The 16,086-nt window shown below is 35.3% G+C and overlaps 1 pseudogene; it reads left to right on the plus strand.

The window, feature by feature from the left end:
* Nucleotides 1-3,831: 3,831 nt before the first annotated feature.
* LOC149207151 (nuclear pore complex protein NUP133 pseudogene) overlaps nucleotides 3,832-16,086 on the plus strand; it is a 29,232-nt pseudogene continuing 16,977 nt past the window's right edge.

Genomic DNA, 16,086 nt, shown 5'->3' on the forward strand with positions numbered 1-16,086 from the left:
GCACTTGGTCCCAAAACGTCGTCTTTAAGCTCTTTTTCGACGTAAAATAAGAAAATATAGCCTAGTCTCCCTCTCGACTCGTTAAAACAAGTGAGAGGCGGTCGTCTTTAAGCTCTTTTTTCGACCATTCAAACTTAAAAAGATCGTCAAGTTTTTGTCGTTTCGAACTCGTTATTGGCTACAAAACGACGTGCTTCTGACCGCTTTTCTACTTTTTCGGGTCAAAGTCACTACTTACGAAAAGTACTCCTCGATCATACTGGTCGGGCGGTTCTTTCGAGCATCGTTTTATACTTTTTCAGGCTCGAGAGACACAACTTTACGAAAAAGGACCCCCCTGGAGTTCACTTTTCTGTTGTCTTTTCAGACTCTCTAAACAGGAAAAGACGCCGAGTTCTTCCTTTGTCAGACTTGTTAAAACTTAATGACATCAGATTCTATCGAAATGACGCCTTTCAAGCATATGCTATCCCCGTTAAGCTTGTCATCAAAAAATAATCCGGGTACTTGCCAGAAATGGCGGGGAAAATGGAACCATAATCATTGTCGTGTCGGCAGTATGTCGCTCTTGAACATGGCACTTGTTTGCATTTGTGTCTGGGTGGGAACCTCTCATCTTGTTTTTACACTGGCCTCCGTGGGTTTGGGTTATCCTGTTTGACCTCTCATCTGCTCATTGCCTTGTCGTCATGACCCCTAATCATTTAATGTCAAATACTGCCAAGTCCACTATTGTGCCGCCGATATGTTCAAGTGAAGTTGACCTCTGCAAGAGTACTCAATCTCCCTCTGATACCTCACGCAAAATATCTTATCCTTCTCTATCTCGTGTCGATGGTGTGGGAAACATTATGGCCCACCTTCGATCAAGGTCACTTCCTGTCGACTTCAGCTCATTATCCAGGAAGTTGACCTAGAGACTCCCTTCAGGTGCCTTGGAGCCTGCATGCCTCAATGGCAGGTTCTTCGTGTTCGACGCAAGGTTTTCATCATTGGCCTCCGATCGAATGATTCTATGGGTGTTCGATGCCAGCTCATTGATTCACACGCCGTAGATTGTACCTATAGTACCTTGAGGACCATTGTCATTATTGGTGGTACCTCTCGCGTCTGTTAACAGTTTTCATCATTGACTGGTAATCAGACGATGTTCTTTCATGTTCGACTTCAACTCCTATATTTGCATGCTTGAACTTGTACTTTGTTCAGGTCGAGATGGAGCGCAAGACCCTGGATTTTGTCTGTTGGAATCCAGGCTGCAATTTTGTGGATTATTGTTATTGTTACATGACTCATTCACTAGATGGCTGTGCCCATACCTGAGTCTTCATGGATGGTTGCGACCATACCTTTACTATTATCACGGTCTCATTAGCTGGGTGGCTGTGTCCATACCACAGACCTCTTTTTTATGTCTTTTGGATGGCTGTGCCCATGCCTAGACTACATGTAATTGATTATCAGAGATATCAGTTGTACTTGCGTGCAGGTTCTTCCTGGTGGTGTTCCAGTTCAGTCAGTTTCATAAAGAATTTCACCCCTCCCACTCTCTACGGACAGAGGCGATCCCTACTAGTCCAAATAGGGTCTAGCAACAAGGGGCAATGGGAAGGATGCACAAGAAGAAGGAAGAACAAAGAAAGAGGTCAAGTTAGGAAATCAGTGACAGTGATGCATATCATGTTGTTGCAATATATGCATTCATAGATCAGGAACAATCTGCAACAAATCAAGACAAGTCAATAAGTATGGATAATAACGATATGATTGTACTTAATGATGATAATTATTATGATTTGAAATCAAATATGAAAGTAACATTCCTCGAATATGATGTTTGGAATTTAACCTGTAATGGTTATACTAAAACTCCACCATTAGGACAAGAACTTCGAAATAATAGTTAGCCATTAAATGTAGTCTTTTGTAATGTATTTGATTCTGTATTAACGAGGTGTGGGATAACTTGTAGGACATCTATGAAGGAGAAGGAAAACTAGTAAATAAGGAATTTTTTTCATCAGGTAAACCAATAGTTAATCTTATTTCTGCAACATTAAATGAATCTAAAGGAAACTGTTGTCTATTAAAATATGAGAGTGACCATGAAATACTAGATGGAGTTATTGACTCAGAAGAAGATAGGCTATAATATGTTCTTAATCTTTGCATAAAACTTGCTTCTACTTTGAAAAGGATTAACGATCCTAAGAAAGTTGTAGGCATATAAAAATAGGATCATGATAAATAGATAAATACTATAGTAGAATCTGAACAATATTGTGAAGGACTTGAAGTTGATATCATCTCTCTATGATTAGATCTTAAAAAGTCAAACAAACAAAATGAGGAGTTACTCCAAGTATTTGAAGAACAAGAGAATGGGCTTATGGAAGAGATTATGAAATTAAGAACACAACTAGAAGAAGGAAGAAATATTAAAGAAGGAATGAGGAATAACACAACTAGAAGAAGGAAGAAATATTAAAGAAGGAATGAGGAATAACTATGTGGAAAAAGAAAGTGAGTTTCAAAGACTATAAGTTGAGGTAATTATTCTAAAAGTTAAATTATCTTAAAAAGAGAAGAATTTGAAATTTCAAGATAGTATAACGAAATTGGATAATCTTCTTAATTGTCAAAGATCCCCATAAATCAGGCATTGGCTTTCATGAAATTGTTAAAGGAGAATCTATTTCACATGCTTATGTAAGAAGCTCTGAGGATAACAAAACAGGCAATGAAAAACTAGGTAAGTAATTAAGAAGTCAACCAAACCAGCAACCAACAAAAGTTAACTTTCAAAAGAGATCAATTGCACCTGTTATTAGAATTAACAATCCATTCTCTCATTTGAAAAATGATATTGAATGTTTTATCTATCATAACTATGGACACATTTCAAGTAATTGAAAAATAATATTGTTTAGACCTCAAGCAAATAATTAATCCATGAGAAATTTATCATTTCCTCGGTACTCAAGTTTGTTTTAGGGTTATTGTTTTACATGAAATGTATTTGGTCACAAAGCTATTGATTGCAATAAGAGAAATTTGAAGCATAAATATTATGATATCCCCTTCTCTAGTCATTTAAGGTGTTATAAATGCAATAAGTTTGGACCTGTAGGAAAAGAATGCAGGAATATTGTTACCAAAAGACCTTAAAAGGATGGATCCACCAACACTCCTCATTTTAAGTAGAAAGAAGAAGAACAAATAAGGTGTGGCCTTGATATATGTTGATTTGAAGAATAAGATCAATGGTACATAGATAGCAGATGCTCTAATCACATGTTTGGAAATAACAAAAAAAATATCTCTCTTAAGAAAAACAAGAGTGGTAAGATTATTATTGGAAATTGTACATTTGTAGAGGTATTAGGAAAGGATAATGTTGATGTTGATATCATGAATACATAAGCAACAAATGTATTAATGATGGATGGGCTAAAGGATAACATACTAAGTGTAAGTTGAATAGTTGATAAAGGGAATGTAATTGTATTCACATCAACTAGATATAAAATTATAAAATAAGACTCTACAAAAAATATAACAAAAGAATACAAAAATATAGACAAATTGTATGTACTAAAGAAGAATCCATGCATGAATAAGAGGTCTAGCTCCTCTTCTTCATATTCAGAGTAAAACAAGACATGCCCTACTATAGTCTATTGTACTTAATGCATACTTCTAATAGTGACTGCAAAAATGTGAGGTACATAGTCTCATAGAAAGAAGATGATGACTATCAGGTCCACAAGATCAATGGTATATGAGCTCAAGGGGAGCTATGCATGTGTGCCTTGATGATGATAATTCCATATGTCACTATATTATTATTTTGGTGACATTTATGTTACTAATGTTACATCCGATGAAGTAAATGTGGTGGGGAATGGATATGACATGTTCGAGGGGAGTTATGGATATGAAAAATCAGCATTTTACATTTTGTACAAGTTTCTCATGAAGGACAGTCATGTATGCATGCGTTATCTAACTTATACAGTCGTGTATGCTACTCTATGGTGATTAAGAAGTGGCACAAATTCAGGGAGAGCTTCTCATATGATTCCATCAATTCATTATTGGCATTCTCGACCTGATATTGATTTGTTGCATTTTGTTAATGATGCCCATATGTTGCTTAGGAATGGTGTTGGTTCATGATGAGTCTATGAGTTGATGAAAAATCCTATATTATGTTTGTTGTTGACATGGATGTTTGGGGCATTTCTTATTGGTAAGAAGGATATAATGTGATCAAAATTGATGATGGAAAGTTGGCATAGGTTCAAGGGGAGCATCTTGTATGGTTCTAATGATTCATTGATAACATTATGGACTTTTGAGCACTCCTTACTGCATTGTTCTTCCTATGATGAATTCATCATTATTGTTGTTTTCATCAGTCTAACTACTGGAAAATATATGTTGTTGTCACTATGTCATGGTTTATCAATGATGCATATATGTTGCTTGAGTTGTAGTTGGTAAATTTCTTGATGGTATCTGATTCTTGTTGCTATTAAAACTTGATATACTTGATAAGGAAGATATGTATGCTATAGTCACTGTTGATGTTGGTTGATGGCTTGTGATGTTGGAGGTTCTCCTTGTTTTCACATATGTTGTTGATACATCAAGAGAGTATGTTGATGTATATGTTTCCTATGGTATTGTGCTCCAAGATATTGATATGTTTTTGCTACTTTAGGATTACGGTTCTTCCTATATGTGAAGAATATATGCTGACCTTGATGATGTGAAGTCAAGAAGAAGAGTTTCTGACAAAGCCTTATTGCACAATCTTATGTTTCTTCTACAATTTCTTAGTTTTGCTTGGATACATTGCATATTTGGCCTCATGTTGATATTGAAGAGACTAATGCTACACTATCTTATCTTCCTGATGATATATTGCTTCTTGATGATCCAAATGTTCATGCTACTATCATTTTATCATGTATGCTACCATTGTCAGATGATTATGTTACAGATTCCTATGTTAAGTATGGTGGTTGTTTATGATTATTTTGGTTTTTCCAAAGATTTCATTGATGAGATCCTTGTTTATTGATGATATTTTACACAGAGAAAACATTGTTGATCATGGATGCCATATCATTGTATAGGGCTTGCATTGAGAAGAGAAATTGTGTACATTTGTAAAATTCATGCATTATTATTGTTTTATTTTGCTGGTGTATTGGTAATGAAAAGACCCATGTTGTATTCATTTCAAAATTCAGTCATGTATGGGCTATTTTGATAAAGCCATGCCATATATCCCATTATTTTGGGTGTTTGATGTAAAATTTGGGTCCATAGAGTCACTCTTTATGAGATAGGTCATATGTACTTATGGATAGAAATGTATTTGAGTCATAAGGCCTTGTACTTATATTGCATGCCTCTAGAAGGTCCACCATATGCTCAGAGGGAGTAGGGTCAGTATGTATATTTCACGGTTCATATTAGCAGATACGATTTACAATTTTGAGCTCTACAAAGGGAGTACTTCTATTAGCATGGTTCTCCCCTTTGCACTTGATTTCAAGGGGAAGAGAAAACATGGTGTTTACAGTAGGTTTCCATCAAGTCCAAAGGGGGAGATTGTTGGCATTATGGCTAATATGTTGTCCTTGATGGAAAGCTACATGCTATGAACATGATGTCAACCTAGATATAATATGATGTCAACCCAGATTTCAAATGTTTTGTCCTTGATATCACACTCTCGTTATGTCCAGTTAGTCTATGGATTGATGATGACTACAAAGGTTTGTTGAGCCATTACAAATGATATGAATGCATGTACAAGTGTTGCAGAAGATGTGGAAGAGATTTGGCATCTTAGCAATAGGTTGGATTTGAAATAGATTGAATAATATGAATTTTTAAAAATATACGCTACTTTCCTTTAGCAAAGTCATGTATACATCTTGAAAGTAAAATTTTTTATATGTGCATGCAGGCTAGATTAATGGAGTCAACAATTCCTTGGTTGGTTTCACCTATGTTATTGAAAATTCCTTGATAATGGCACATGGTAATTAGGAGATTGAGTTCCTATATAAGGAGAAAATATTAGAAGACATGAATGTGTAATCAGTGAAGTCTCTGTGAGGGTCTTTTACAGGTGTGGACCAGTGGTGGATCAGATCTCAGATATGAAAGAAGTTTGAATGACTTATATAACATGTGATTTGTAGGAATAACGAAGGACCTAAGAGGCATATCTACAAGACATATGTATCTAAGTTATTTTCATTGCATTTTCTTAGATATTCCTTTGATCTTATTGATTGTAATCACTATTGTTTAGATAAACTTAATTAATAATGATTAGTGTTTACAATGATTTATATGCATAGGTATGAAATAATCCAAGCCGCTAAATATTTGCAGAGGTTGAAATTTTCTTTTCATTTGTTTATGTTGCAGAGAAGACCTTGTTTTTTGGTTGATGACATTATATGGGTTAATACCTTGAAGACAAAAAAATATACATAGTAGAAATAAAAGTCCAGTAGACATGTAGAGATCTATGACAGTATGTAGAATATGTGTGTATGCAAGGATACCATATTAACCTCTTTTTCTTAACTTACATGGAAGAAATTTGTGTATTAGATAGGATCAGTATTTAGCTATGACAAATGTGATGAATGTTTAATAATGAAAACTCTAATGTTGATTGCTAGATGGCAGTATTAGGGTTTGACAAATTTTTCTTACAGTGTTAAGAGCCTTGGCTTGGCATCATTTAAGACTTTTTGTTTGGACAAAGAGATACATGTTGTTGCATCTTTTCATTATTTCCTTGTAGAGTTTCCACGTTATTGAGATTTTTTCTAAAGTGATTAAAGGAAGAAAGGGCTTAACAGTGACTGATCTAGTTGTGATGGTTGATCCTTACGGTTATGATAAGTGGTATGCTACTACCTTTTCTTATATCACAATAGGAGGAATTTGATGCTTGATTTAAATTTGATATTGGCATGATGAAAAGTTATGTTCATTAGCTTGACAGGTTTTGAATTGTTAGAGAGTGACTTGACATGTGATGATAACAGTGAGATATTGGATATAGAATTAACAGAGATATGAATTTGTTACAGAAGATATGTTGCTACCTATCCCTTATTCTTATGATGATTTGGCTTAGTAGATTTTGCAGTTTGGTGTGGGATCTAACAACAAAATTGTTTATGAAGTAGATGAGGAAAAATTTTTATTCAGTGGCTTCATATATTGATTGACTTGGTTGTTCATTGGTGCATTGGTATTATAGTACATAGTGATTGGTGTATTAGCGTGACTAATTTTTGTATGGCTTTGTATGTATTGATCTTATCAGTATAATGGTATTCAGTGACTTGGCATATTGATTGGTTTTAGTATTCAGTATTCAGTGATTGGAATAGTGGTATCGGTCTTCAGTGATTTGGTTTGATCAGTTGGTATTCAATGGTTTGCTTGCTTGGCTTGCAATATTGATTCAGTAACTAAGTTGGCTTCCAATTCTACAGTGATTCAATATATTGGTCACTGGGTATTCAATGATTTAGTATTGGTATATATGTGATTATTTGTTGTTGTGAATATGTATTTCATTGATTCAGTGGTGGATATAGTGATTTAGTAATTCAATTTGATAGAGTTTCAGTATTTTGTGATTGATGATATGTATGCAAGTTTTATGCAGAGGAAGCATGTATATATGTAGGTTTACTTCAGAACAATCGTGTATATATTCTAAATTCAATTTGATCAGAGTTTATAATGACTACACATTGTTTCTGTGGTGACTGTCTCGTATCTAATGGTGTGATTAATCAATGAACGATTGAGTATTATCTTTATTGGTTGATTGGTATTGATTGGATCAGTTATTGGTTGATTGGTAAGTTGGGAATGGTCCAGTATGAAGTAATTTAATTTCTCTAGTGATTTAATTTATTGGTGATTTAGTGATTGTATTCAGATTTCGCGATTTAGTTTGGTATATTGGTTGGGCTTATTGTTGGTGTGGGTCAAGTGTGAAAATTTTTGAAAGGTGGCTTCCATGTTTGGTGATGGTGGATTGATAGCTGGTTCTAGTATGAAAATTATGAAATATGTTCCACAAGGTACTGAGGGTTGTAACCATCAGTGAAGGGGTAGGATCTCCCTTTCGGTAAGAGATAGTAAATGAGATTAGGGGGTTATATCTCCCTTTCAATGGGTGTTGGAGAATGAGTGGAGGTTGTAGCCTCCTGTAGGTGGTTTCCTGCATGCTGGAAAGAGTCTATGCCAGTACAAGGCTATGATGTATTTATTTTTCTTTATAATAGGATAAGAATATAGAGACGACATCAATTATAGTTTTCTCCCACATTGGTTTTCCACATAAAATCCAACTATCCTTATGTGTTGATGTATTCATTATGTTCTATTTTCTCTTACTTCTCATGGTTACTACTTAATTAATGGAAAATGAAATATTGGTGCAATGACTAAAGTTAAACATCTGATTGAAATTATGAAAAATTAGTAATATGAACATGCGTGGTTTTAATTCACTGAAGGCATGAACACATGTGAGTTGTTTGAATAATACTAGCATACAAAATTTTAAATGTTAAATTGGAATTTAAAGTGAATTAAAAAATATTGATTCACCCCCCCCAGGATTTTTGATAGCATGATGTTGTTATTTGTACTTGGTTTTGGCTCCTGGTAGGGAATAATGAACTTGTTGTTGGAAGTGTTCAAATCATTCAACAAATTTGGCTACTCGATGGGAGTACTTTGATGATGAAGATCTAGTATGAAAGGTGACATCCATGGGGATTGTTGGTTGTAACCCTAAACATGATTGGAAAGAAGCAATAGAGTTCTAAATACCTCCATTGTACCCACACTGAACATATGAATGGTTGTCATCCAATGTAAGTATATGTGTGACTTCGAAGAGTAGGGTTGCAAGGTGAGGTGAATATATCCCTGGACCATTCTACTAGCTTGTCCACTTGCTTGTGTCTTGTACAGGGAGCTTGTACTGAATTTTTTATGGTTACAATGACTAGTTGTTCACCTTTTGACTAAATCCTATAAAGGAAAAACTTGGAAGTATGAGAGACTACTTTCTTGCACTATTTCACTGAGATCAATGGTTTTGTAGTAGTTGGAATTACCTCTTTCCAATAAAGTTGATACCCCAGAGTAACCACAACACTATGCAGTCAAGACTCATAAAAAACATTAAATCTCCACATATAAGGTTTTCCTAATAGAACATCACAAGCTTTGAGTGGTGAAAGATCACACAATACCTCATCTGTGAAGGGCTTGATGCTAGAGGATAAGTGACACTACTGACTGACGCAGATGTCTTTTCCATGGCTCAACCAACAAATAATATATGGTTGGGGGTGCAAAATTATTGGTAGATTCAATCTATTGATGACCTCAGTTGATATTAGGTTCTTGTGGTTAACACTGTTGACAATGAAATGTAGCGGGGTCCCTATCACCCACATTTGTGAATGGAAGAGATGCTCCCCCTCCTCAATATCCTCTAATTCTTTTGGTTGGATATTCACATCTACAATGGTAACATTATGTTCTTGATCAATGATAAACTTCCTTTTATCATATTCTAAATCAGAATCTAATCCAGAGTCTGTTTGTTTCTCCACAAGCTCTACTAATAATGAGTGCTTCAAGTGGCATTCATCAGTGTTTTGTGAGGGAATTTTATGGAGTCTACACCACTATCTAGTGTCTCCCTTTGACTTTCCATAACCATTCTTTGTTTTTGGCTTAGTTGGGTTTTCATGGGAAGGTCCACCCTTACTCTGTCCCTTGCCCTTCTTCCACTATGAAGGATTTGCATATCCAAAGTCTTGCTTCTTTTATTTAAATTTGTTCTCTATTTTGGCAGCATATTGATATGTTGCACCAAGTGAGGAGATATCTAGGAACTCCAATTCTGAGTGGATGTATTTATGAAGACAACCATGATACTTAACCACCAAATATCGCTTGTATCCTTTGAAATCGAAATTGGTGCACAATGTATGAAAGAGATTTGCAAAATATGATACTGCTTGGTCCCTTTCCTATCGTAGTCTAGTCCACCTCATGTATTAGTATTCATAGGATCTTACAGGTTACAATTCCTCCTTGAGGGAATCTACAAAAATGGCCTAGGTGGGGCCTCCCTTGTATACCCTAGACTCATCTTCATTGATTCTCTCCTAGTAACCTTACCACCAATATTTGACATGGGGAAGATCTTTTAGGATACAAAGGTGATTTTCTCATTTTCACAAAAATTAAGGACCGCGTAATAGCCCTCTAGCAGATTCAACAAATTTTCTAAGGATTTTGTGTATGTTTTTCCTTCGAATAAGGGGATATAAAAATTTAGCTTGTACCTCGAAGGTTGTTGAGATTTTGAAATATCTACTTATCGAATGTTTTTTTACCATTTTTGGGAGTCATGAGAGGATCTCAACAAAATTTTCCATCATCTCACTCCTTTGTCGTGTAAATTATTTCTCAAGTAATAGTTTGACAAGATCTCCTTCTCTGTCATTTTTTATTTTTTTCCACCATGTGAGGTTGTTAGGGTAGGTGAGGACGATCTTGCAAAGGTTGTAATAGCTCGATCCTCAGCTCCTTGTACCCTAACCTCATTGGGGACATGTGCAAATAAAATAAACAAGGGTAGACCACTTTTATACCATTCATCTGGATCGTTGGAGGAATGAGACTTAGAGAGTGACAAAAAAACCAGTAAGTCATCCATCCTAGTACTACTCTGGCCCAAGCACACTTAACTATAAATTTCTCATGAAATCTAATGCGTTAATGTCACTTTGATCCAAGTTGTGTAAGAAATGCAACATCATGAGTGATAAAGGAAAATACCACAATGTATGAAAGAAATATTTCATAAAAAACATTATAAAAATAATTGAGAATAGGGTATAATGCATAAGAGAAATATTGTCGAAAAAAATTATAAAAAACAAACTCAAATTGATAATATACCAAGAGACTACATTATGAGAAAAAGCATGCTTTTCTCCTAGTGAATTTTGTATTTATACTTTTTACAAGAGGCTTTCCACCAACATTCATCCCCTTTTACATTTAAAAAAAAATGGGTAAATACCATGGTTTACAAAATCCATGGGCGAAGATCACAAATTACAATGGTAAAAGAATTAAATCATCATGTGATTCAAACATCATGGATAAATACTATGGTTTAAAATATTCATGGATGAATACCATGGGTGAATATGATGGAAAAAATTAAATCATCGTGCGATTAGATTCTTACTTCACTATTATGATTTATTTTATTTTTTTCATGCATTTTACAAATATAATCCATGCTTTTACAAACATCCGTAGAAAACTAATTATTAACTATAGTAATTATCTTCCACCTAGATCAAAACTATAGGCTTTTCCAAGTAAAGACTAAGAATTCTTCTAGTGGGAAAAATTCGGTATAGGAAACCCTACCCAAGAACTAATATGCAAACTATATGTCTTAAAAATTAACATTTCATTTGTATAAAAAATGAGGTCATTTGCAGGAATACAGAAAAAGAGAGACATTACAAGATAGTAAGGAAAATAATTGAATGGAAGTAAAATCTTTATGCCCAACTTCGCATGTTATAGGCCAAGGAAGAGGAAGGAAAACGATATCAACTAGCCAAAAGACAAGCAATTTTAGGCAAGATAATAATACGGCTTAAAGAAATACTTTAGGTGGACACCAATGATAGTATTCCATAGGGATTATGGCCTATTTTGTGCCTTAAACACGTAGATCATATAGATATATGTTCATAAAAATACATAAGTTGTAGTTCATGTTTTAGTATATGCAAAGAATGCCCTTGTACTTGTACTCATGTATGGACACAGGAAGGGAATAAAAATATCAATACCGAGAAATCATGACTGCATTTACATTAAATGCATAGTAACACATAATAGAATAAATATACAATTTGTCTTTCTTTAAATAAAGAAGAAAAATTACATCTCTGGCCATGCAAGTTTTGAACGCAACTCAAATCATATAGTGTGAAAGAGTTCAGTTCACAAAAAAGGGAAGAATCCTTAATTAAAAATAAATATTACAGGGATATGTCTATGGCACCCAATATTTCTACCTAAAAATTCTAATGTAAATCCTCAATACTTTTATATAATGAAAATTTGAATCCTCGATTAGATAAGGCCCTTTCTGTATATACCCTAACTACAAATAAATTTTATACAGCTGGTGGAAAGCGCTGAAGTTGAATATGGCTTCGAGAAACTATAATGGGTAAAAAAAATGAGTACCTGTAAGGGCCAAAGTAAAAATAAGTAATATTGTTTGTAATTAACCCTAAAAATTCCTCAGAGCACAAAGATAAGTGTGGTCGAGGACTAACCTTCAAACAAAAAAAGTGTAGCATGTCTCCCCCCATATCTACCCACTTTCACTGGCTTTCCCAGGGTAAACATGAGTTTAGGGCTACTATGACATTACTCAACCTCCTAGGTAACCTTAAAGGAAATGGAGTCGACAAACCAAGACTTTACTGACTACCCTCAGGTGCTACAGGGACCCCAGGAGCTAAACAACCACTCTAGGTGTCCAACCCCTGAGTTAACTTCATTTTTCATTGAACTAGACCCCAATTCTCTCCCATGAAAAGGTTGCCAATGTGACTAGAAACCTCCAGTCTCTCTCATGGGCCTTCTTCCCAGTGATTGTAGTCTCCTTCAGGCAGTTCTCTGCCAATGAACGCAATATCTAAACCACTTTTTTAGGGCTAGGATCTAGACCTCTCCCTAGAACTTAATCAAACTCCCAGAAATGATAAATAACACAAAGACGAAGCCTCTAACACAAAACTTAATCAAGGACTTGACCTGACCTGGTCTAACCATGATAGTCATTCTGTCAAACACATTGAGAACATGAGATCTATGGGTCATGAATGCATATCTAAACATAGGGATATAAAACTTATCTGAGGTTTACCAACAAGGACTAATTCCATCTCATAATAGCTTCAATAACATATATTAGGTCATGCAATAATTAACCATTCATTTATCAATTGAACATGATAAGATCCATTACTTGGATGTATCATAAAACCATGCTTATGACCAACATACAACTAGATAAATAATAATTATAGAACATCCATCAAAGCCACATAAAAAAAGTACATTTGCTCATGAAACACAAGAGGAACTTAGAACTTATTGACACACAAAAAATCTAATCAAGTCACAGGCTTCCACAAACCACCAGGCCATAGATTGGGTTGAACTAAATATTTCTTTTAGCTAATCACCCTCATCCCATATTAAAAGCATGAATTTGAGATCTCATGGAATAAAATAATGTATAAAAAACCAAGGGAATATAGAAGTTAAACCACATCCACCCTCACACTATTGTGATCTCACCTAAAGCAGTCCCGAGATCCCAAAACCAAACAGGGCATAGGTGCCTCAAAATTCCTTTACTGTCCTTTGAGTAAGTTTCCTATCTTCACCCACCAATTGAGGGCTTCTCAGAGAAATCCATGTCCACCCCCAACCCTTGGTATTTTCCTAAGACCACCTCACCCAAATCTAAAACCTTCAGGTAACCCAAATCTCAACCAAGAATGAATCCCAACACACCATGGCTATCTGGAAATGGCAAGGCAAGGGTGAAACAACTTTCAAACTAGGAGAACGCCATGCCAATGACAACAAATGAACCAAATACACACATGAAAATACCATGCATGTCAAAACTAGCTAGCAAATCATACATGCAACATGTTACTGCAAGTATTCTTGTAGAAGCTACTTGATCCAACCTTTCCTTTCTTGATCCTTGATTTCCTTGACCTTCCATTGCTTGCTTTCTTATTTTCTCCTCTTAGTGCTCTTCTCCTCTCTAAAACCAATTCCCAAAACTAAACTATAAAAAGTGTAGCCAACAAAAGTTCTGAACTGATCCTCAGAAGTCCTTTTTTATTATTGATGCCTCTAATTTCTTCATTTTTCCTCTATTTTCCTTCAATTTCCTCCTCCCATGGAAATTGTGACCTTTCACCTCCCTTGTACCCTAATTTCTTTTATTTTCTTAAATAAAATGCTAATAATTCTTTTTTTTCCTTTTCAAAGCCTTTTCCAATGCCTTTGCTAATTTCCCCTTAGCCATAATAAACAACAAGTGATGCCCACTTTGATACCTTTCACAACATTCAGCTTGGAACACATGTCCTGTAACCTTGGTCTTACTTTTACTTTATTAACTTTATTACATGAAATTTTAACCTAGGGGTTTTACAAACCCCTCCCACTTAAGGGAACACCCTTCTCCATGTTCAATGGCCCTACCACCACCAAAATCGCTAAAAACCCAAAACATACTACCCATAGAGCTCTATAACCTAACCCATTCCAGTATTTAAAATGAACAATCTACTCAAAAGCAAAACCATCATGGAAAACATGATAACATGAGGACCATACTGATTACTAGAGCTTTATAACACAACTCACTATGGTATTTACAACAACAAACATACATAAATATGTACATATACCAAAAACTCATTTCTCTCCTCTAGAAAGCAATGAAGGATACATAGCCCACATCTGATCATCCATCTCCCATATATATTCACTAGGCCCAAAGTGCTTCCACTACACTTTAACTTGGTCGATTTCTTAGATCCAAAGCATGAGTTGCTTCCACTGCAATATGCACAGATGTTCCAACTGGAATTATTCTTATGGCTCCGCCTACAATACAGACCAATCAATAACATGATCAACATCTTTTACATATATCTTAAGCAATGATACATGGAAAACATCATGTACTTTCACATTTAGAGGCAGTGTAGCTCTATAGGCCACTGATCTAATCCTCTAAAGGATCTCTAAAGGCCTGCAATATTGAGGTGCCAACTTGGCACATGATCTAGTCCTCAAGGAGCTCTTCTTGGGCTTGGTGTGCAAATAGACATGATCCCTAACATGAAACTTCTTGAATTCCCTGTGTTGGTATGCATAACTCTTTTGTGTATCCTATGTTTCCTTTAAATTCTTATTTATAATATACATTTCCTATTCCATCTCTTCCAACATGTCTGATTCTATAATTACCCGGTTCACTCGATCACTCCATCTGATGATAGTAATACAACTCCCTGATACCCATTTTTTTAAAGAAAACTCAACTAGTGGAAGACACTCCTCCAACTTCTGCTGCTCATCTATAACATACGTCATCCACATATCCACGAGGATCATGTTGACCCTCTCTGTCTGTCCATCTGTCTGGTGATGACAAGTTGTACTAAAGGCCAACTTTGTACCCAAATCTACAAATAAATCCTTCCCAAACCTGGAAGTGAACTTAGCATCTCTATCTAACACAATATTCTTCAGAACACCTTGCAACCTCACTATCTCCATGATGAACACTTCTTCTACCTCACTAGGTGAATAAGTAGTCTTCACTGGAATGAAGTGAGCTAACTTTCTTAACCTATCAACCACAACCATGATGGAATCATTCTACTTTAACGTCCTTGGAAAACTTGTAATGAAATCCATGGAAATTACCTCCCATTTCCACTCTGGAATCATAATAGAGTGTAACAAACCAACGAGGTGCTTACACTCTCCTTTTACGTATTGACAATACATCCATGTAGCAGCAAACTCTAGAACTTAATTCTTCATATTTTTCCAATAGTAGAACTTCTTCACATCTTTCAATGTCTTTTGATAACCTGGCTGACCTGAATATGGATTGACAGGAAACTCCTTCAAGATAAGCTTCTTGAGCTCACTGTCATCCAACACATAGATCCTATCACGAAATCTGAATAATCCATCTATTATGAGATGATAGTCTACATCCTATTCACCTATACCCTGTTGTAACATGTGCATAAGCTATCGGTACTTGTCAACCTACTATCCTACCTATAAGATCTGATCCTATAAATATGTCAAATAAGAACTCATAGTTGCGACATGATT

The sequence above is a fragment of the Pinus tabuliformis genome, chromosome 1_2 (genome assembly GCF_031772625.1).
Source record: "Pinus tabuliformis cultivar Carrire ecotype Pingquan chromosome 1_2, CPIR1, whole genome shotgun sequence".
In the NCBI taxonomy this organism is placed as follows: domain Eukaryota; kingdom Viridiplantae; phylum Streptophyta; class Pinopsida; order Pinales; family Pinaceae; genus Pinus; species Pinus tabuliformis.